The sequence below is a fragment of the Bos javanicus genome, chromosome X, assembly GCF_032452875.1.
Source record: "Bos javanicus breed banteng chromosome X, ARS-OSU_banteng_1.0, whole genome shotgun sequence".
NCBI classification, from domain to species: Eukaryota; Metazoa; Chordata; class Mammalia; order Artiodactyla; family Bovidae; genus Bos; species Bos javanicus.
The window spans coordinates 395,671-418,299 of record NC_083897.1 but is presented as its reverse complement, the minus strand read 5'-3'; the positions used below and the strand labels follow the sequence as shown (position 1 = coordinate 418,299).

General features: G+C 37.5%; 2 long non-coding RNA genes across 4 annotated transcripts in view; both read right to left on the bottom strand.

Annotated features, from left to right (window-relative positions):
• LOC133242915 (uncharacterized) overlaps positions 1-22,629 on the bottom strand; it is a 310,686-nt gene that overhangs the window by 206,522 nt on the left and 81,535 nt on the right. The window lies entirely within an intron of this gene.
• Positions 4,373-13,275, bottom strand: LOC133243070 (uncharacterized). The gene is made up of 2 exons (XR_009734962.1): positions 5,455-13,275; positions 4,373-4,541 (listed from the first exon to the last, which is right to left on the bottom strand). It is a non-coding gene; the product is annotated as an uncharacterized LOC133243070 (long non-coding RNA).

Genomic DNA, 22,629 nt, shown 5'->3' with positions numbered 1-22,629 from the left:
TGCAAAGTAATGTCTCTGCTTTTTAATATATTGTCTAGGCTGGTCACAGTTTTTCTTCTAAGGAGCAAATGTCTTTTAATTTCATGGCTGCAGACACCATCTGCAGTGATTTTTGAAACCCCCAAAAATAGTCTGTCACTGTTTCCATTGTTTCCCCATCTATTTGCCATGAAGTGATGGGACCAGATGCCATGATCTTTTTCTGAATGTTGAGTTTTAAGTCAACTTTTCCACTCTCCTCTTTCACTTGCATCAAGAGGCTCTAGTTTTTCTTTGCTTTCTGCCATAAGGATGGTGCCATCTGCATATCTGAGGTTATTGGTATTTCTCCCTGCAATCTTGATTCCAGCTTGTGCTTCATCCATCTTGGCATTTTCCATGATGTACTCTGCATATAAGTTAAGTAAGCAGGGTGACAATGTACAGCCTTGACATACTCCTTTGTTGATTTGGAAACAGTCCATTATTCCATGTCCAGTTTTAACTGTTGCTTCTTGACCTGCATACAGGTTTCTCAGGAGACAGGTAAACTAGTCTGGTATTTCCATCTCTTTAAGAAGTTTCCACAGTTTGCTGTGATCCACAAAGTCAAAGGCTTTGGCATAGTCAATAAGGCAGAAGTAGATGTTTTTCTGGAACTCTCTTGCTTTTTCAATGATCCAATGGATGTTGGCAATTTTATCTCTGGTTCCTCTGCCTTCTCTAAATCAAGCTTGAACATCTGGAAGTTCACAGTTCACATACTGTTGAAGCCTGGCTTGGAAAATTTTGAACATTACTTTGCTAGTGTGTGAGATGAGTACATTGTGCGGTAGTTTGAGCATTTTTTGGCATTGTGGTTCTTTGGGATTAGAATGAAAACTGACCTTTTCCAGCCCTGTGGCCACTGCTGAGTTTTCCAAATTTGCTGGCATATTGAGTGCAGCACTTTCACAACATCATCTTTTAGGATTTGAAATAGCTCAGCTGGAATTCCATAACCTCCACTAGCTTTGTTCATAGTGATGCTTCCTAAGGCCCAGTTGAATTTATATTCCAGGATGTCTGTTTCTAGCTGAATGATCACACCACCATGATTATCAGGGTAATAAAGATCTTTTTTGTATAGTTCTTCTCTGTATGACTTCCCTGGTGACTCAGATGGTAAAGTGTCTGCCTACAATGTGGGAGACACAGGTTTAATCCCTCAGTTGGGTAGATCTCCTGGAGAAGGAAATGGCAACCCACTCCAGTATTTTTGCATGGAAAGTCCCATGGATGGAGGAACCTGTGTAGGCTACAGTCCATGGGGTCCCAAAGAGTTGGACACAACTGAGAGACTTCATTTTCATTTTTTCTGTGTATTCTTGCCACGTCCTCTTAATATCTTCTGCTTCTGTTAGGGCCATACCATTTCTGTCCTTTATTGTGCCCATCTTTACAGGAAATGTTCCCTTGGTATCTCTAATTTTCTTGAAGAGATCTCTAGTCTTTCCCATTCTATTGCTTTCCTCTATTTCTTTGCATTTATCACTGAGGAAGGCTTTCTTATCTCTCCTTGCTATTCTTTGGAATTCTACATTCAAATGGGCATTTCTTTCCTTTTCTCCTTTGCCTTTTCTTCTCTTCTTTTCACAGCTATTTGTAAAGCATCAGACAGCCACTTAGTCTTTTTGCATTTCTTTTTTTCAGGATGGTCTTCATCACTGCCTCCTGTACAATGTCATGAACATTGTCAAGAATCCATAGTTCTTCAGGCACTCTGTCTATCAGATCTAATCCCTTGAATCTATTTGTCGCTTCCACTGTATAATTGTAAGGGATTTGATTCAGGTCATACCTGAATGGTCTAGTGGTTTTCCCTACTTTCTTCAATTTCAGTCTGAATTTGGCAATCCGGTCTTGTTTTTGCTGACTGTATAGAGCTTCTCTACCTTGGGCTGCAAAGAACATAATCAATCTGATTTCAGTATTGACCATCTGGTAATGTCTATGTGTAGAGTCTTCTCTTGTGTTGTTGAAAGAGGGTGTTTGCTATGACCAGTGCGTTCTCTTGGCAAAACTCTGTTAGCCTTTGCCCTGCTTCATTCCGTACTCCAAGGCCAAATTTGCCTATTGGTCCAGGTGTTTCTTGACTTTCTACTTTTGCATTCCAGTCCCTATAATGAAAAGGACATCTTTTTTGGGTGTTAGTTCTAGAAGGTCTTGTAGGTCTTCATAGAACTGTTCAACTTCAGCTTCAGTATTACTGGTGGGGACATAGACTCGGATTACTGTAATACTGAATAATTTGCCTTGGAAATGAACAGAGATCATCCTGTTGTTTTTGAGACTGCATTTCGAACTCTTTTGTTGACTATGATGGCTACTCCATTTCCTCTGAGGGATTCTTGCCCACAGTAGTAGACACAATGGTCATCTGAGTTAAATTCACCCATTCCAGTCCATTTTAGCTTGCTGATTCCTAAAATATCAACTTCTTGCCATCTCCTGTTTGACCACTTCCAATTTGCCTTGATTCATGGACCTAACGTTCCATGTTGCTATGCAATACTACTCTTTACAGCATTGGACTTTACTTTCATCACCAGTCACACCCATAACTGAGTGTTGTTTTTGCTGTAACTCCATCTCTTCATTCTTTCTGGGGTGATTTCTCCACTGATCTCCAGTAGCATATTGGGCATGAAGAATACATTAACTTAAAAATACACTAGAGGAGTTGACCAGCAGATTAGATGAAGTAGAAGAAAGAATTAGTTGACTTAAAGACAAGGCAGTGGAACTCACCATATCAGAGCAACAAAAAGAAAAAAGAATTTAAAAAGTAAAGATAGGTTAAGGGGCTTATAGGACAGCATCAAACTGATTAACATTCACATTATAGGGATCCCAGAAGAAGAAGAGAAAGAAGAAGGAACAAAAATCTTATTTGAAGACATAATGGCTGAAAACTTGCCTAACCAGGGAAGGAAACATATCCAAATCCCAGGAATCCCAAAGAATTCCAAAAAGATGAACCAAAAGAGACCCACTCTAAGACACATTATAATTAAAATGCCAAAAGTTAAAGAGATAATATTAAAAGCAGCATGAGAAAAACAATTTGTTATGTACAAAGGAACCCCCACAAGAGTATCAGTGGATTTTTTCAGCAGAAACTTTCAGGCCTGAAGAAAGTATCACCATATATTCAGAGTGCTGAAAGGTAAAAACTTCCATTTTTTATAAGGGAATTTATAATTTATAAAATCCAATGTTTCCCTATTTATAAGAATACCCTATTTAGCAAAGTTACCATTCAGAATGAAGGACAAAGTATTTTCCAGACAGTATTTCTGAACAAGTATTTCTAAAGGATTTCATCACCACTAAACTAGTCTTACAGAACATGATAAAGGGACTTCTTTATGCTGAAAAGAAAGATTAATAACAAGAAAACATATGAAAGAATAAACCTCACTGAAAAGGTAGATATATAGTAAAATAATGGATTAATCAGTTATAAAGCTAGTATGAAGGTTAAAAGAAAAGAGAAGTAAGAAACTATTGTTACAATAGATATAACTATTGTTATTAGTTAATGATATACAAGATGAAAAGATATAAAATGTGACATCAAATCCATAAAGCATGCGGGTGGAGGTAAAAATGTTGAGCTTTAAATGGGACCAACTTAAGTTGTTACTAAGTTAAAATAGACTGCTATAGCTATAAGTTGTCATGTTGCTGCTAAGTCACTTCAGTCGTGTCTGACTCTGTGTGACCCCATAGACAGCAGGGATTCTCCAGGCAAGAAAACTGGAGTGGGTTGCCATTTCCTTCTCCAACGCATGAAAGTGAAAAGTGAAAGTGAAGTCGCTCAGTCGTGTCTGACCCTCAGCGACCCCATGGACTGCAGCCTACCAGGCTCCTCCATCCATGGGATTTTCCAGGCAAGAGTACTGGAGTGGGGTGCCATTGCCTTCTCCATAAGTTGTCATAGGTACCCCCTTTTTGTTTCTAAGGTGGGCAAGATATGGTGATAAGTGCTTTACATACACTATGTCATTGTATTCTTACAAGATTAGTATTATTTTTTCAATGGATGAGGTAACTAAGTTTCAGGGAGATTTAGTAACTTGCCGAAATCCTCCACTCTGATACCATTACTCTTACCAACACTACAATTCTGCCTCCCCAAATATCCAGCCATTTACCGTTCTGCATTGGTACTTTCTATGAAGACATTTAGGTATCCAAGCTTTCCAAGAAGATGCTATTTCAGGATAATATAAGTAGAGTTAATATAATAAACTATTATAAGCTATAACAAGCTATTTTTAATTATGGAGGCATGTCATATTTGAAAAGATTTTAGGATAGAAAAATGAGGAGAATCAAAAGTACAAGAAAGGAGAACAGTATGAACTTTATAGACTGCCAATCACTCAACAAATGATTGAGAACTTGGTAGAGCATTGCACTAATAATAAGGTGGAAAAAAACCTCAGTTTCAGGAAAGCAGTCAGAGGACATTGTGATATGGAGCTTGTCCAATGCCAATTTTAGATTGAAAGGATCTAAAAACAAAAGAAGAGTAGTGCCTTGAAGTATATCTTGGAAGTTAGGTCTGATTTCTATTTAAGAAAATATTGAAGCTAAAAAATAATACAAATGAACTTATTTACAAAACAGAAACAACAGACATACAGTCATAGAAAACTTATGGTTACCAAAGGGAAAAGAGAGAATGGATAAGTTGGGAGTATGGGATTAACAGATATGCACTACCATATATAAAATAAATAAACAACAAAGATTTGCTGGATAGCACAGGGAACTATATTCAACGTCTTGTAAAACCGTACAATGGAAAAAAAAAATCTGAAAAAGAATATACATACATAGTCACATGTATAGCCAAGTCACTTTGCTATATACTTGAAACTAACACAATATTGTGAATCAACTATTCCAATTTAAAAATATTAGTGAGATGGAAACTGAAAGTAAAATTTGAGATCTTCGTAGTGTATCTCCTGCATCTCACACATAAGAACAACCAAAATCTGTAACCTCTTACCTAAGATTCATCAAGCTTTATCTTAAAAGCAAACTGATCCAAAATATAATATTTCAAGACAGTAAAGCTCTTTAGCTACTGGACTTTCATAAATATCAGCTGTATAAAAATCATAGCCACTGATGAAAATTTGATAAAAACTATTGACTTTCTCCCAAGAAAATTATATATTATCTACACATATTTAAATTTTTATAAGTAATTTCAGCAATTTCAAAACCATTTTTCAGTCTACCCATGGAACTTATAAGAGCATTTGAAATTTTTAAAAGAAGATCCACTTTATCAGAGGATATTCCAGAGCCCATGGTGTGCAGATATTAGTTCTGGGATTTGGGGAAATCTGTTTATTTGGAAGTTACTGCATGGACACAGAGCTCTTTTAATCTTAACAGGGGGATATAACTTACTGATTTCCAAGCAGTCTCAAGCTCAGAAAGATAAACTTTGATTAGTGAGCCATGTCTTCTAAGATGGTGAGCAGGGGCCCACAAATGGCTCCAACTAGATTTCAACATATATTCTAGAATTTTCATATACTGAGAAATTCCTTAGAGGAAGTTCTGTGATGACGATGTTAACAGACTCCCTGTAACCATAGTGGGCAGTCACTACGAAAGGCATGTAGGACCTAGTATTTCCGAAGACAAACAGAATCTGTAACCTCTTATTTTAGGAAAGAATATCCCACAGAGACATAAAGTAGAATAAGGAGAACACCATTAATATGTAGGGCTGTTGAATGAATATCCCCTTTTTTGGATGAAGGTGGGTTATGACATTTTAAGATTAAGATTAAAGTATTATGGCCGAGTGTTTTTAGAGTCTCAGAAGGACAGTTAAAAATATGAATCTAAAATTTGGAATACAGCTTGATGTTGTACATATAGTTTTGTGAGTCATTCATTATCTAATTATCTTTTCCCAGTCAGCCATTTCTCCTTCTTTGTTTCCTATCCTTGTTAATGGTATCACCATTTGTCTGTTGGCCCAGACTAAAAATATGGGTGTCTTTTAACACTTTCTTTTCAGTTATCATCTGCATGAAGCAGGGCACTCAAAGCCAATCCTCTTGGACAACCCAGAGGGATGCGGTGTGGAGGGATGTGGGAGCCAGGCTCATGATGGGGGGACACATGTGCACCCATGGCTGATTCACATCGATGTATGGCAAAACTGTCACAATATTGTAAAGCAATTATCCTCCAATTAAAATAAATAACTTAATTTAAAAACTCATCATCTACTTCTACCACATTTGAAGGATCATCAGTTGCTTTATACTTGTATCACTACCTTAGTTCAGGCCATCATCAGTCCAGACTGTTACAACAGCCCTCTCACAGATCTCCTAGAAGTCAAACTCTCTCTGCTACAGGTGAGCCTCACCATAAGAGCCAGTTATCTTCTTAATTTATGCTATTTCATTACAGAAAAGGTCTGTTTTTCTTGTAGATTCTTTTTTAATTTTTACTATTTTTATTGAAGTACAGTTGATTCACACAAAGTCTGTTGTTCTGATGAAAGGCAATACTGCATGATCCATCTTTGAGGTCAAATAACTAGAAATTCTACAGGTTATATTTTCTTCTAAGAGATTCACATAACATATTTTTATATTCAAGGCTCTGAAACTTCCTGCTCTTGCCATTCAATCCAGCATTTTCCACATGTATTTGCCCACAGAATCTTTTCACAGAAATTTATTAAAACTCTCTCAAGTTAATGTTAGCTGAAACACATTTTGGAAAATGCTTACCTATGGGCTAAAATGCAAAATAGCTTGGACTATGAGGCCACTTGAAGTTTGATCCCCACACATTGTTACATTCTTTTCTGTATTCAGGAAACTATAAGTTAGTCAGATTTTAAAATAATTTATAGCCTCACTCCTCCATTCTTTCTCTAGCTACATCAAACTTTTTACCATTTGTACCTACTGAAGATTATCATTATTTTCATTATTACTACATTTACTACAGTAACAATTTTGAAAGAAATAATATAATGGGTATCAATTTAGTTTACACGTCTCTTATGTTCCTACTTAGGGCTGCCCTGGTAGCTCAGATGGCAAAGAATCTGCCTGCAAAGCAGGAGACATGGGTTCAATCCCTGGGCCGGGAAGATGCCCTGGAGAAGGGAATGGCTACCCACTCCAATATTCTTACCTGGAGAAGCCCATGGACAAAGGAGCCTGGTGGGCTACAGTCCATGGGGTTGTAAAGAGTCAGACACGACTGAACAACTAAGCACAAGGCTGTATATTGTCACCCTGCTTATTTGATTTATATGCAGAGTACATCATGTCAAATGCCAGGCTGGATGAAGCACAAGCTAGAATCAAGACTTCTGGGAGAAGTATCAATAACCTCAGATATGCAGATGACACCATCCTTATGGCAGAAAGCAAAGAGGAACTAAAGAGCATCTTGATGAAGGTGAAAGAGGAGAATGAAAAAGCTGGTTTAAAATTCAACATTCAAAAAACTAAGATCATGGCATCTGGTCCCATCACTACATGGCAAATAGATGGGGAAACAATGGAAACAGTGACAGACTTTATTTTCTTGGGCCCCCAAATTATTGCAGATGGTGACTGCAGCCACGAAATTAAAAAGATGCTTGCTTCTTGGAAGAAAAGAAATGACAAACCTAGAGAGCATATTAAAAAGACATTTTTTTTCTTTTAATAAAAGCAGTAGAGACATTACTTTGCTCACAAAGTTCCATCTAGTCAAAGTTGCCGGGAGCCAGCACGGGAGTTCTCACCCATGACAAAGGTCATGCAGAGAGGCCTGATATGCAAAGGCGAGTCAGGACTCGAGGGGCCCCCCCCCCCCGGACCTGCCTGAGCATCTACCCCCAAACCAGAATCTGTCTGTTTTACTATTTTACAACTTTCACCAACTCCTCTGACATTAATGGGGGGCTATCCCGATCACCTTTCTCTGAAGGAAATCAACTTAGAGCTCTAGTTAATTAGCCTCCTGGGCATAATAGGAGTGTTTCAATCCAAACCCTTCAGATGGCTCTCTAACTTGCCTGACAGGTTTACCCGGACTCCTACAGCTACGCATATTGATTGTTTACAGTCTCCCGACCCTGAGAGTCATAGGAAGCTTAAGATATTCAAATAGTATAGAGCCTCTTGGAGAGTTAGAAATTGTTAGAATAGAACTAGTAGAAGATTTCATTGTTGAGCCAATGCTTGCCGCCAAGTTTCCACATCCCCTGTATTGTATCCTTGGAAGTGTATTAATTAATATAGTTGGTATATAGAAAAAATAATAGTGGCCTTGGTGTTAACAACTTTAGACCCTTAAGGTAATAAATTCTTTCCTTTATTGTAAGCCCACTGCACCTTTGCCCTATAGGAATGCAACTTTATCTAACACCTTCAGAGGATGGCGCCAAACTTTAAAATAATTATTCTTAGAGAAAATAAGTCTTATGGTTGACAAACCTTTATCAGAGTCATAAAATGTTAACAGGCCTTCTGGCCAGAAGATGATGTAAATCACCTAAACCATTTGTATACGATAAGTTTGCAGAAAAGAAAGCCTGGTCTCGATAAGGATCAAAGACTGCTACTTTGCACAATTTTATACCCCCTATTATCCTGTATGCACAACTTAAGGTATATAAGCTCCCTTTGAAAATAAAACTACAGGCCTTACTCATCAGGCTTGGTCTCCCTGTGTCATTCTTTCTTGCTTCCTTTTCTCTCCTTTTCTTTTCTGTTCTTCCTTCAGGACATATAATGGAAGCACAGGGGTCCTCTGAGACCACTTACTTGCCTGGGCTTCTAAGACCCACTCAAGAAGGTGCTTAAGGTGGGGCACCTTCAGCGATTCGAGAGGGTGCCTGCAGCCTCTGTGGTCAGAGCAAACCTGATGTCATGGGTTTTATTGACTTTCCACGTAAACCAGTTATAATGAGCCTCTAATCTCTCTGCTTTGCTATCCTTTTCACCAACGCTGTCCTCCCGAGGGAATCCCTGGATCCAACCGAGGCTGGACCCCGGTACAAAGCAATGGTTTGTCTAGTAGTCATGTATGGATGTGAGAGTTGGACTATAAAGAAGCCTGGGTGCCAAAGACTTGCTGCTTTTGAACTATGGTGTTGAAGAAGATGCTTGAGAGTCCCTTAGTGCAAGGAGATCAAACCAGTCCATCCGAAAGGAAATCAATCTTTGAATATTCATCGAAGGACTGATGTTGAAGCTGAAGCTCCAATACTTTGGCCACCTGAGGCAAAGAGCCGACTCATTAGAAAAGACCCTGATACTGGAAAGATTGAAGGCAGGATGAGAAGGGGATGACAGAGGACAAGATAGTTGGATGGCATCACCAACTCAATGGACATGAGTTTGAGCAAGATCTGGGAGATGGTGAAGGACAGGGAAGCCTGGCGTGCTGCAGTCTATGGGGTCGCAAGGAGTCGGGCACAACTGAGTGACTGAACAACAACAAAACACAGTAACAAAAACTATGATATAGCATAAAGATAGACATACAGACCAGTAGAATAGAAAAGCCCAAAAATAATGCCTCACATATATGGTCAAATGGTTTTGACAAAGATTCCAAGAGCATTCAATGGGGAAAGGACAAGCTTTTCAACAAATTAACTTCCTCCACCTGGTGGGGATTTCAATATCTATAAGATAGTTCACAGGATATGGCTCAGAATATTATCTATAGACCATGAAGAGGAACTAAAGGTCCTTGCCTATGCTTAATGACTAAACTATTATTAGTCTTGTTGGACTATTTTCCTTTGTTTCTGCATCTTCTTACTTCTCTGATTATTGAGAGATGGGAAAACTGGTTATCCATATGAAAAAGAATTAATTTGGACCCTTACCTTATATTGAAATAGAGTAGGGCCCTATTGTCCTTCTGCCCCTCCACCATGTCCTCTACCTGCCTTTTGTCTGTGAAAACTTTTAGCTAAAGAATAATCAGAGAAGTGACAAGATGCAGAAAAAAGGGAAGTAGTCCAACAAGATTAAATAATAATAGTTTAGTCACTAAACATAGTCAAGGACCTTTAGTTCCCCTTCGAGGGCTACAGATAATATTCTGAGCCATATCCTGTCAGCTCTCTTATAGATACTGAAATCACCACCAGGTGGAAGAAGGATAACTACATGCTGACCAAACTGTAGCCATGACACAAGCTGCCACAATTCAGAGAACTAGCCTCAAAGAAATGGGAACAAACCAACCTTGGAACTGAAGATTCAGTTCAGTTCAGTTCAGTCTCTCAGTCGTGTCCGACTCTTTGCAACCCCATGAATCGCAGCACGGCAGGCCACCCTGTCCATCACCAACTCCCGGAGTTCACTCAGACTCACGTCAATCGAGTCAGTAATGCCATCCAGCCATCTCATCCTCTGTTGTCCCCTTCTTTTCCTGCAACCAATCTCTCCCAGCATTAGAGTCTTTTCCAATGAGTCAATGCTTCGCATGAGGTGGCCAAAGTACTGGAGTTTCAGCTTCAGCATCATTCCTTCCAAAGAAATCCCAGGGCTGATCTCCTTCAGAATGGACTGGTTGGATCTCCTTGCAGCCCAAGGGACTCTCAAGAGTCTTCTCCAACATCACATTTCAAAAGCATCAATTTTTCAGCGCTCAGCCTTCTTCACAGTCCAACTCTCACATGCATACATGACCACAGGAAAAACCATAGCCTTGACTAGACGGACCTTTGTTGGCAAAGTAATGTGTCTGCTTTTTAATATGCTATCTAGGTTGGTCATAACTTTCCTTTCAAGGAGTAAGTGTCTTTTAATTTCATGGCTGCAGTCATCATCTGCAGTGATTTTGGAGCCCAAAAAAATAAAGTCTGACACTGTTTCCCCATCTATTTCCCAAAAAGTGATGGGGCCAGATGGTATGATCTTAGTTTTCTGAATGTTGAGCTTTAAGCCAACTTTTTCACTCTCCACTTTCACTTTCATCAAGAGGCTTTTTAGTTCCTCTTCACTTTCTGCCATAAGGGTGGTGTCATCTGCATATCTGAGGTTATTGATATTTCTCCCGGCAATCTTGATTCCAGTTTGTGTTTCTTCCAGTCCAGCGTTTCTCATGATGTACTCTGCATAGAAGTTAAATAAGCAGGGTGACAATATACAGCCTTGACATACTCCTTTTCCTATTTGGAACCAGTCTGTTGTTCCATGTCCAGTTCTAACTGTTGCTTCCTGACCTGCATACAGATTTCTCAGTAGGCAGGTCAGGTGGTCTGGTATTCCCATCTCTTTCAGAATTTTCCACAGTTTATTGTGATCCACACAGTCAAAGGCTTTGGCATAGTCAATAAAGCAGAAACTGAAGATTACTGTACTTAAAACAATCAAGATGACACTGGTCAGACCACTGCAGGACCAAATTCAAAATGACTGTCAGAGCTGACTATGATGTTTTTGCCTGTAGTCCCCTCCCTCCTTCTATCAAAGGCCTTCCCAATGATTATCAGTGAGGTGGAGTCAGCCTTTGTACAGGAGTCTGCCTTTCCCCATCCCCACTGGTTTCCAGCATCCAAAATAAAGCAAACTTTCCTTTCCACTAGCCTTACCTCTATATTGACTTTTGAGTGGCAAGTAGTCAGACTCCCACTCTCAGTAACAAATACTATACATAAAAATCAACTCACTATGGATGAAAGATCTAAATGTAACAGCTAAAACTATAGAACTCTTGGATAAAAACATAGGGAAATGCTTTATGACCTTGGATTTGATAATGATTTCTTGGATATGACACCAAAAGCACAGATAACAAAGAAAAAAAGAAATAAATTGGACTTAATCAGACCAAAAGTTTCTGCACATCAAAGAACATCATCAACTAAATGTAAAGATAACCCACTTATCTGGATTGGAAGAAATTATTTATAAAACATGTCTGGAAGGGATTCATATTCATAATATATAAAGAAGTTCTACAACTAAGCAATAAAAAGTCAAACAACCCAATGTAAACATAGGTGAAGGAGTTGAGTGGTCATTTCTCCAAAGATGTACAGATAGACAGTAAGTCCATGAAAAGATCTTCAACATCACTAATCATCAGGAAAATGCTAATCAAAACCACAATGAGATATCACTTATACCCATTAGGATGGTTATTATCATAAAGATAGAAAATGCCAAGTGTTGGTAAGAATGGAGTGAAATTATAATGCTTGTGCATTGTTGACAGAAATGCTAAAATGTATAAAACAGTATTGTGGTTCCTCAAAAAATCAAAAATAGAATTACCATATAATTAAGCAATTTCATTTCTGGGTATATACCCCAAAGAATTGAAATTGGGGATTTGAAGATGTTTGCACAAATGCATTCATAGTAACATTATTCACAATAGCCAGAAAGTGGAAACAATGCAATCCTTTCCAGTCTAATGGAAACCTTCATCAATGGATGAATGGATAAACAAAACATGGTATATACATACAATGGGGTAGGAATTTCCTCTAAAAAGGGAAGGAAATTTTGACTAGTATTACAACATGGATAGACATTTTGCTATGTGAAATAAGCCAGACACAAAAGGACAAATATAGTATGATTCTATATATTATGTACCTAGAGTAGTCAAATTCATAGAGATAAGAAGTAGAATAGTGGTTGCTAGGGATTAGGTGGAAAGAGAAGTGGACAGTTAATATTCAATGGATATAAAATTTCAATTTGTGAAGATGAAAGTTCTGGATATGGATGGTGGTGATGGTTGAACATCAGTGTAAATATACTCAATATCACTAAACTGTACAGTTAAAATGTTTAAAATGGTAAATTTCATGTTATGTGTATTTTACCAGAATAAAAACCCATTATACAAACATAATCAAAGAGTAAAAAATGTTTAAGTTCAGAAAAGGTGCATAAAAATCATTTTACAAAGTTTAGCACACATTCATATAAATACTCCGTTATTTAGGAATAGAAGGGATCTTCCTCACCATGATAAAATACATAAATAAACAAAAATTAAACAGAAAAGCAAACTCCAAACTCTTTAGCTAACATCTTGCCTAATCTTGAAAGACTGACTGTTTTCCCCTTAAGACTGGGAACAGTGCAAGTATGTATTCTCTTACCACCCCTATTCAATATTGTACTTGATGTCCTCGCTGGTAGAATAAGGCAAGAAAAACATAAAAGATGTACAATTAAAAAGTATACTCTTTTTTGTGGGACTGCTTTTTATTTTTATTTTATTTTATTTTATTTTATTTTTTTACAAGGAAGCTGGTCAGAGAGTGGCTTTATTCCCCAAACACTTTATAAAACTGGGAACATGAAGAGGGCTGGGGAGGGCCGGGAGGGACATGACCCCATCTAAGACCCTTGTTTGCAAGGAAGGCCTGGCTATAATCCAAGACGCTCTTTGACAAAGACACACGTTTTTTTTAAATTAATGTATTTATTTTAATTGGAAGCTCATTACTTTACAATATTGTGATTTTTGCCATACATTGATATAAAACAATGAGAAGAAAAAAAATATATACTCTTACTATTTCAGAAAACAGGATTAAATACATAGAAACTTTCATAGAATACTTTTTAAAAACTCTACTGGAAATCACAAGCAAATTTAGCAAGGAAGTTCAATACAGGATCAACACACAAAATCAATTATATTTCTATAAATAGAAACAAGCATTGAAAAAATGAAATTTTAAAAACTATTCAAATTTGCATCAAAAATCATGATATATATAAGATAAATTTAACAAAATATGTTCCAAATCTATGCATTGAAAGCTATAGTACAACTACAGTTAATGCTGGAGGGAAGGCAGTTGTTTTCCCACAATTTGTAAGTTTTGTTCTAGGCATCAAATCTGGTTTCAGCTGGTGCAGCTGATAGACTAAGTCATGCCCTGACTATACTTAGGTTTCTTTGGTAAATGTTTGTATTGTGACTGATAAATTTTTACATTGTTTAAGGGCCAGCAACCTTAATATTGATTAAAAATAAAATAGCATACACCCATCTCAGATGGAAGAAGTGTTCCAATGGACATTTGTAGATTTCTCTGTTAGCATCAGTTTGGGCCATGCATGAACTTGTCAGAAGGGGATAGGGCTCATGCTTTAGCCTAGTAGAAGTGATCTACAAAATATTCCCTAGGTGGATAGGTCACAAAACTCAAATACCAAAAAGAGAGATTAAGAGTTCAAGAGAGTGAGAAAGAGAGAAAGCACTGGATTATATCAGGAGACTTGCTAAGGTAGGACAAGATATATGATCTAAAGTCCAGAAGGAGACAGAGATTGTTGCAACAGCTACTCTTTTTTGAGTGCCTTCACTGTTGCAGAAACATTAGCCTTAAGAATGAGATATTATTATTCCCATTCAATTAATGGGGAAATTACAACATAGATGGGTTACATACCTTATCCAGGGGCTTGGGCTTCCCAGGTAGTGCTAGTGCTAAAGAATCTGCCCACCAATGCAGGAGACTCAAGAGATTTGGGTTCGATTCCTGGGTTTGGAAGATCCCCTGGAGTAGGAAGTGCAACCCACTCCAATATTCTGACCCGGAAAATTCCATGGACAGAGGAGGCTAGTGGGCTATCGTCCACGGGGCCGCAAAGAGTCGGACACGACTGTGCTCATACCTTATCCAAGATGATACAGCTAATAAACGGTAGGTCTGGAATCTGAACCTCATCTTTCTTTAAAGCCAAATTATTGCCCCCTTTAATAAATAGGATTTTTAAATTTCAATTCCATCAGACAAACTATTTGCTTTCTGTTCTATTTTATATTATTTTCTGGCTGTAGGTGGCCTTGGGACAGCTGGTATTGATTTGACTTTGAAAGAAGCAAAATGTATCCAGGTAAATTCTTATCTGAATGGGACAAGGATAGAAATTTGGGGATTAACTCATGGTAAATCTGTTTGCTTTTATTCGGAATGTACAGATGCATTCCTGTCAGCAGATGGCTTACGTGTTTACAACTGTTAATGTAAACACTAGATTTCTAGTCTCATTTTGTTAAACAGAGCAAGGGCTGAAGTGTTTACCTCAAGAAAATTGAGCTTTTTTTTTTTTTTCAGTGTTCTAAAAAAAAAAAATTCAAATAAGTTATTTTATAAAACTGACACCCAGAAAACCAATAGAATCTTGGAGCTGAAAGAAACCTTAAGAGATGAAAGGTGACCCAGTTTAGTCCTTGCATCCCAGCATCAAGTTAGATTAATTTTTACTGGGGTGAGGCGAGGTTTATATTGCACCTATTCTTCATGTAAAGCTATTTATATTTAAATGATTCTTATTCTTTAGGAATGTTCAAACTAGACAGGATCCAAAGAGATTGCCTAATCTAATGAAATTATTTCATTTTTCAGATGAGGAAACTGAAACCACACCTACAGGAAGACCACACCTATTGCTGAATTATGGTATGGGGTTTTTCCTTCTGGGTATAACACTAGCAAGATAAACTAAAGTCATGACAAGGAAATTTCAACTCTAAACCCAGGAAATCAGAAAGTGTTCCTTCTCTGCTTCTCCAGGAGGGAGAATGGGGTTAGAACAAAGGAGAGAGAGAGAGAGACAGAGACAGAGAGGCTGTGTGTATGTCTGTATGTGTGTGTGCATGTGCACACAAAGGGCAGGCACATGTACTTAGATGTGTGCTTAGGTGTTAGAGACTGCTAAAATATAAGCACTGTTGACTCTGATAAAGAAATACCATGTACTTGAGCATTTGACTTAGACTGAAAAAGACTTTCTGCCAAGAAAGGCTCTCTAGTAGTTTTTGGCTAGTGGCAAATGAAAGACAGATCAGATCAGATCAGATCAGATGAGATCAGTCGCTCAGTCGTGTCCGACTTTTTGCAACCCCGTGAATAGCAGCATGCCAGGCCTCCCTGTCCATCACCAACTCCCGGAGTTCACTCAGACTCACGTCCATCGAGTCAGTGATGCCATCCCGCCATCTCATCCTCTGTCGTCCCCTTCTCCTCTTGCCCCCAATCCCTCCCAGCATTAGAGTCTTTTCCAATCAGTCAACTCTTCGCATGAGGTGGCCAAAGTACTGGAGCTTCAGCTTCAGCATCATTCCTTCCAAAGAAATCCCAGGGCTGATCTCCTTCAGAATGGACTGGTTGGATCTCCTTGCAGCCCAAGGGACTCTCAAGAGTCTTTTCCAACACCACAGTTCAAAAGCATCAATTCTTTGGCGCTCAGCCTTCTTCACAGTCCAACTCTCACATTCATACATGACCACAGGAAAAACCATAGCCTTGACTAGACGGACCTTTGTTGGCAAAGTAATGTCTCTGCTTTTCAATATGCTATCTAGGTTGGTCATAACTTTCCTTCCAAGGAGTAAGCGTCTTTTAATTTCATGGCTGCAGTCACCATCTGCAGTGATTTTGGAGCCCAGAAAAATAAAGTCTGACACTGTTTCCACTGTTTCCCCATCTATTTCCCAAGAAGTGATGGGACCAGATGCCATGATCTTAGTTTTCTGAATGTTGAGCTTTAAGCCAACTTTTCCACTCTCCACTTTCACTTTCATCAAGAGGCTTTTTAGTTCCTCCTCACATTCTGCCATAAGGGTGGTGTCATCTGCATATCTGAGGTTATTGATATTTCTCCTGGCAATCTTGATTCCAGCTTGTGTTTCTTCCAGTCCAGTGTTTCTCATGATGTACTCTGCATAGAAGTTAAATAAACAGGGTGACAATATACAGCCTTGACATACTCCTTTTCCTATTTGGAACCAGTCTGTTGTTCCATGTCCAGTTCTAACTGTTGCTTCCTGACCTGCATATAGGTTTCTCAAGAGGCAGGTCAGGTGGTCTGCTATTCCCATCTTTTTCAGAATGTTCCACAGTTTATTGCTATCCATACACTCAAAGGCTTTGGCATAGTCAATAAAGCAGAAATAGATGCTTTTCTGGAACTCTCTTGCTTTTTCCATGATCCAACGGAGGTTGGCAATTTGACCTCTGCCTTTTCTAAAACCAGCTTGAACATCAGGAAGTTCACAGTTCACATATTGCTGAAGCCTGGCTTGGAGAATTTTGAGCATTACTTTACTAGCATGTGAGATGAGTGCAATTGTGCGGTAGTTTGAGCATTCTTTGGCATTGCCTTTCTTTGGGATTGGAATGAAAACTGACCTTTTCAGGATCACTCTTATTCCAGAGCCACCAACAATTCATACCAGTCATGGTTACCAGCATAAACTCCAGAGGTGAGGAGGTCAGAATTCTTTCACATGGATTGATGGGGAGTTTGCCTAGAAGAAAATACATGCTTCCAAATACCTTCTACATCTGGATCCCAGACTGTAAGTACTTGGCAGTCCAACTGCTTTAAAAAATGTTGCAGCATTGTTAGGTAACCTGCCTAACACTAAGGATATGTTGAAGTGGTACATAGTTTGGAATATTCCACATATGCATAAGTATGTAAGTCTTGAAATGCTGTTTTTCTTGTCCTTAATCTGGCAGAGAAGTGTAAACATACAATCAGATGTTTAATCATGATTCATATTTAGCATATTTATTCATCTTTGTTTTTATCATATTTTCTGAGAAAGTACCATTTAAAAGGTATACTGCTTAATGTAATAGTCTAGTTGCCTGGAAAATGTTGTATATAGAGATATCTCTAATGTACTATATTTTCAATGTGTACATCTTTTTACATATTGTAATTATATTTTTCATTGGGGATTGCTCTGGTTCAGTGGCAGTAAAAGTCTGGAACATTGTGTTGAGAAGGATTCTGAAGTTTCATCAGGGTTCTCAGTGGGAAAGAGTACCCTGAGTGGTTAGTGTTTTTGGTATCAGTGTGAAAAGGGAGAATAGTGAAAAATACCATGTATCTAATACACTTGAAAAATTAATTTTTTAATAGGCACTATAGAAACATAGTGGGCTTCCCAGGTGGCACAGCAGTAAAGAACATGCCTGTCAATGCAGAAGATGCAAGAGATGTGGGTTCGATCCCAGGGTTGGGAAGATCCCCTGGAGGAGGAATGGCAACCCACTCTGGTATTCTTGCCTGGAAAGTTCCAAGGACAGAGGAGCCTGGTAGTCTATAGTCCATGGGGTTGCAAAGAGTCAGATATGACTGAGCACAGCACAGGAGCAGCATAGGAACATAGTAAACCATAGAAATAGCAGAGAAAAATACATGACAAATGATATTCTTTTCCATTCTTCTCCCTCTGTACCCTTATGCCACTTCTTAGAGGGAACTATTGTTGAATTTCTTTCAGAGATATTCTATGCTTTTAAAAGCATTTCTGATAAATATCTAGTTTTTATACAAATTTTAGCAAAGATATGTATTTTCTACACCATTCATTTTTAATATGGCAAATGTTATATTATATATATTTTAAACAAAATTTTTAAAAATAATAATATAGCACACTGCAAAACACTGAATTGTACCCTTTACATGCATGAATTATATAGTATGTGAGTTATTCATATGGTTGGATTAATATCTGCCATATTTTCATTGTTTTCTATTAGTTGCCTTTTTCCTATTTTTTTTTTTATCTTTCAAACTTTTTCTGCCTTTGTAGTTTTAATGGCACACTTTGTAAATATAATTCTGTTTCCCTCCTTTCTTGACATATCAGTTATATTTCTTTCTTTATTTATTTTAGTGGTTGCCGTAGGGTTTGTAATATTCACTTACACTTAATTCAAGTCTACCTCAAATAACATTATACCACTTCACTGGTAGTATAAGTACCTTGTGATAACAAAATAATCATAATTCCTTCCTCCTATGCCTTGTATCGAGAGAAGGCAATGGCACCCCACTCCAGTACTCTTGCCTGGAAAATCCCATGGATGGAGGAGCCTGGTAGGCTGCAGTCCATGGGGTTGCAAAGAGTCGGACATGACTGAGCAACTTCACTTTCACTTTTCACTTTCATGCATTGGAGAAGGAAATGGCAACCCACTCTTGCCTGGAAAACCTCAGGCACGGGGGAGCCTGGTGAGCTGCCATCTATAGGGTCGCACAGAGTCGGACATGACTGAAGCGACTTAGCAGCAGCAGCAGTAGCATGCCTTGTATCATCGCTGTCAATCATTTCACTGATATATAACTACATACACATATACATATATAACATATATATATATATAAGATACATAATTACCTACATTGTTGTTATTTTTATTTTGAATAAGCTGCTATCTGCAAATTAAAAATAAAAATAAAAGTTTTTATTTTACCTTCCTTAATTTCTTCTCCAATACTCTTTCTTTCTTTACATAGATTTGAGATTTTGGCTTACATCATTTTCCTTCTCTCTGAAGAACTTCTTTTAACATTTAATGCAAAACAAGTTTTCTGGTAGTAAATTCCCCTCAAATTTGGTTTATCTGAAAAAATCATTTCTCCTTCACTTTTGAAGAATAATTTCACAAGGTACAGAATTGTAAGTTGGTGGGGTTTTTTTCCCTCTCAACAGTTTAAATATTTTTATCTACTCTCTCCATTGTTTGTATGTATGAGGAGAAATTGGATGTAATTCTTATTCTTGTTTCTTTATAGGTAAAGGGTTTTTCCCTCTGACTTGTTTCAAGATTGTTTTTTTAATCTTTGAATTTGATATGCTTAGCTGTGGTTGGGTTTTTTGTTTGTTTGTTTGTTTGTATTTGTTCTATTTTTTTTTCCAAATATCCTACTCAGCGTTCTCTGAGCTTCTTGGTTCTGTGGTTTGGTGTTGGACATTAATTTGGCAGGATATTCTAAGTCCTATTCCTTCAAATATTTCTTCTCTCTTTCCTTCTCTCTTTCTGACCCTTCTGCTATTTCTATTTTGCATAATTTTTACCTGTTGTAGTTGTCACACTATTATTGGATATTATGTTCTGATGTTTTTTCAATCTTTTTTCTCTTTGCTTTTCAGCTTTGGAAATTTCTACTGACATATCCTCGAGCTCAGAAATTCTTTTCTCTCCTATGTCTACTCTATTAATGAGTCCATCAAAGGCATTCTTCATTTTGTTATAGTGTTTGTTATTTTTAGCATTGTTTTTCAGTTTTTTCTTAGAATTTCCATCTTTCTGCTTACATTACCCATCTATTCTTGCATGTTGTATACTTTGTACTAGAGCCCTTATCATATTAATCATAGTTGGTTAAAATTCCCAGTCTGATAATTCTAATATTCCTGAATATCTGAGTATAGCACTGATGCTTGCTGTCTCTTCAAACTATGGCGTGTTTTGTTTTGTTTTTGCTTTTTCATATGCCTTATAATTTTTTTTTGTTGTTGAAATCTGGACATAACATACTGTGCAAAAGGAACTCTGAGAAGTAGACTTTTAGTGATGTAGTGGTAAGGGGGGTGGGCAGGAAGAATTCTATAGTCCTTTGATTAAGTTTCAGTTTTTTAGTGAACCAGTGTTCATGGGCTATAAACTTTATAGGTGTTTCTCAGTTTTATCCTCACCTTAGGAGGGTCCGAACAGCTAGAGATGACTGGCGTGGATATTTTAGGACTTCCCTGGTAGCTCAGATGGTAAAGCATTTGTCTACAATGCGGGAGACCTAGGTTCAATCCCTGGGTAGGGAAGATTCCCTGGAGAAGGAAACGGCAACCCACTCCAGTACTCTTGCCTAGAAAATCCCATGGATGGAGGAGCATGGTGCAGGCTACTGGCCATAGGGTCACAAAGAGTCAGGCATGACTGAGCGACTTCACTTCACTTCACTTCTGATAAAACTCCAGGAGGTTAGGTTCACATAAAATAAATTTTCTTGATAACTGGCCTTGTAAGAAGAATAAAATGCTCTGGTATGTTTTATAATGATTACATCTTTTCTTCTCCTGAAAGAAGCACAAGGGAATTTTTCTCTGATATTTGCTCTGAGAACATAGTTGAGCTCCTAGAGGTAAAACTTACCAAAGTTTGGGGAACTTGCCAATGACTTGCCCCTCACTGGAGTTTTTAACTCTCAGATGTTTTCACACTAAGCCTCCAGCAATTCATCAATTACAGTTCAGGTTTTCCTGCCTCTGGTACTAGTTCTCATATGGGTTTCTGCTGATGGATTTTTGCTCCAGTAAGTTATGATTCTCTTTATCTGCCTGTTTACCTCTCCAATTTGGCGGGGAGTGGCTTTCCCTCACTTCTCTGACATATCTAACGAAAGTTGTCAATTTTTCACTTTATACAGCTTTTTACTTGTTGTTATGAGGAAGTAACAACTTCCAAGCTCTTTACATGCTAGACGAGAAACCAGAAATATCTGTACCATGTATTTTTTTAGTTAATAATTGATCTTGGAAATTATTTCATATTATAATACAGCACTTGGCTTTTTCAACAGGGGCACAGCATTATAAGAATTATAAGAATATCTTATCATTTAACACACCCCTATAAATGAATACTTAGGTTCTCTTCATTTTTTTGTTATAAACACTGCTATAGTGAATATCCTTTATACCAATATGCAAATGGATCCATAGGATATGTTGTTGGTACAAAGAATGTAGACATCATTGCTAAATCTTCCTTTATAGAAATTGTATCAGTTTGGACTCTTACCAACAATGTATGGAAATGCCCAATTCTGTATATTCTCATCAATATAGTATATTGTCAAACATTCTAAAAAATCTCAAACAGTATAGGCAAGAAATGGTATCTCAGTGTAGTTCTGTTTTGTGATTCTCTAATAATGAGTGAATTTAACCATTTTTAATATTTAATTGCCTTTTTTCCTTTTCTGTGAACTCTCTGTTCCTGTCTTTCCCCCAAATTTCTACTGGTCTATTTATCTTTTTATTATTGATTTCTAGGAGCTCTTTACATATTAAGGAAAATAGCCCTTTGTCATGTGTATTGTACAATTCCATTTTCCTAGTACGTAATTGTCTTTTAACTTTTTAATGGTATTTTCTTGCCATGTAGAATTTTTATAATATTTAGGTGGCTAAATTTATTAATTTTTCATTTGATGTTTCTGGATTTTGCATTACACTTGGAAAGGCCTTTACTTACTGTTTTTGTACTTTTGTTTTTTCTGTTTAAACTTTTGGTTCATCTGGAATTTATTTTGGTTAAACTTGGGAGTTAGGGATCCAACTTGATTTACTATTATTTTCTCTGTTGGCTACCCAATTTTGAGTTGTGCTTCTTTAATAAAATACTTATTTTCTTATTTCCTCATAGCTTTTTGGTAATAGCATTTTAATATATCATATTGTAATAGAAATATCATATATTTTGAAACTGTTAGTAGGTTTCAATTGTGTTATTATATATTATGCCACAATGGCATTCTTCATGTACATTTTCTTATTTCTGACAAATTGTTTCTCTGAGATACATTGATAAGAGTGAAATAATTAAGTGTTGCTAAGTATAGTCATGGGCTTCCCTGGTGGCTCAGCAGTAAAGATTCTACCTTCAATGCAGGAGCTACAGGTTTGACCTCCGTGTTGGGAAGATACCCTGGAGAAGGAACTAATAATGCACTTACTTGGAATATCCCATGGATAAAGGTGCCTGGCAGGCTACAGTCCATGGAGTGACAAAAGAGTCAGACACGACAT